Below are 2,500 nucleotides of genomic sequence, written 5' to 3' on the forward strand. Positions count from 1 at the left end.
AGACACACACACTCACAGACACAGGCACGCACTCACTCACACAGACACACACACACTCACAGACACACGCACTCACTCACTCACACACACACACACACACACAATCACTCACTCACACACAGACACACACCCAAACACAATCACTCACTGACACAGGCACACACTCATTCACACTCAGACACACGCACTCACACACATACACAGACACACCCACACACAATCACTCACTCCCACAGGCACACACTCACTCACATTCACACAGACACACACACACACACAGACACACACACACACCCACACACAATCACTCACTCACACAGACATACACTCACTCACATTCACACAGACACACACGCACCCAAACACAATCACTCACTCACACAGGCACATACTCATTCACACTCACAGACACAAGCACTCACACACGCACTCACACACACACACACACACACAGACACACACACACACCCACACACAATCACTCACTGACACAGGCACACACTCATTCACACTCACAGACACATGCACTCACACACATACACAGACACACACACAATCACTCACTCACGCACAGACACACACTCACAGACACACGCACTCACACACACACAGACACACAATCACTCACTCACACACTCACTCACACATACACACTCACAAAGGCACACACACACTCACTCACACAGACACACACACTCACTCACAGACGCACATATACACACTCACTCACTCACATAGACACACACTCACACACTCACAGACACACACACATACACACACAGACACACCCACACACAATCACTCACTCACACACACACACTCACTCACACTCACACATACACACTCACAAAGGCACACACACACACTCACTCACTCACACACGCACATATACACACTCACTCACACAGACACAAACACAACCCCCCACACACAGTCATTCACTTACACATACACATTCACAAAAACACACACACACAACCCCCCACACACAATCGCTCACTCACACACAAACACATGCTCACTCACTCACACAGACACACACTTACTTACACTCACAGGCACACACACAAACCACCCCCCCCCACACAATCACTCACTCACACACACACTCACAAAGACACACACTCACATAGGCACACACACAACCCCCTCACACACAATCACTCTCACACTCACTCACACACACACACTCACAGGCACACACAAGCCCCCGCACACACAATCACTCATTCACACACACACATATAACACTCACTCACTCACACAGACACACACTCACAGACACATACACAACCCCCCACACATAATTGCTCACTCACACACATACATATACACACACTCACTCACACTCACACATACACACACTCACAGATACACACACACAACCCCCCCTCACACACAATCGCTCTCTCTCTCACACACACACAGACACACACTCACAGACACACACACAACCTCTCCCCCTGCACAATCACTCACACACATACAATGATCAGGAGGCATCCATGAATGTACAAACAGATTTACAGTTCACCTTCCACCCCCATACTCTCCTGCCTCACCTCCCCCCTCTGTCATTTTAACTTTCCAAGCGCTGTATACCCAGACACCATCAGGGCAGAAATATACTTCCCGAACACTCATTGAAATATGCTGGGAATTGTGTGTGTTTGTGTGAGTGTGTGTGTGTGTGTGTGTGAGTGTGTGTGTGGGGGGAGGGGGTTGTGTGTGAGTCTGCGAGTGCGTGTCTGTGTGAATCAGTGTGTGAGTGAGTGTGTATATGTGTGTGTGTGTGTGAATCAGTGTGTGAGTGAGTGATTGCTTGTGGCGGGTGTGAGTGTATGGAGTGTGTGTCTGTGAGTCTGTGTGAGTGAATGTGTGTGAGGGGGGAGTTGTGTGTGTGTCTGTGAGTATATATGAGTGTGTGTGTGTGTGTGTGAGAGAGTGATTGTGTGTGAGGGGGGTTGTGTGTGTGTCTGTGAGTCTGTGTGTGTGAGTGTGGGAGGTTTGTATGTGTCTGCGAGTGTGTGTGAGTGTAAGTGAGCAATTGTATGTGGAGGGTTGTGTGTGTGTGAGTGTGTGCCTGTGTGAGTGTATGTGTGAGTCAGTGTGAGTGAGTATGTATGTGTGTGAGTGTGACAGTGTGAGTGAGTGTGTGAGTGAGTGTGTGTGACGGTGTGTTTGTGAGTAGTCACTGTGTGTGTGTGTGACTGTGTGTATGATTGTGAGTCACTGTGTATGTGTGTGTGAGAGTCACTGTGAGTGTGTGACTGTGTGTATGATTGTGAGTCACTGTGTATGTGTGTCACCGTGAGTGTGTGTGACTGTGTGTGCAATTGTGAGTCACTGTGAATGTGTGTGTGAGAGTCACTGTGAGTGTGTGAGTGACTGTGTGTGATTGTGAGTGTGTGTGTGATTGTGAGTCACTATGTGCGTGCGTGAGTGTGAGTGAGTCACTGTGAGTGTGTGTGTGTGTGTGAGTCACTGTGAATGTGTGACT

Source organism: Cetorhinus maximus, unplaced genomic scaffold (assembly GCF_964194155.1).
Source record: "Cetorhinus maximus unplaced genomic scaffold, sCetMax3.hap1.1 HAP1_SCAFFOLD_486, whole genome shotgun sequence".
Taxonomy (NCBI): Eukaryota; Metazoa; Chordata; class Chondrichthyes; order Lamniformes; family Cetorhinidae; genus Cetorhinus; species Cetorhinus maximus.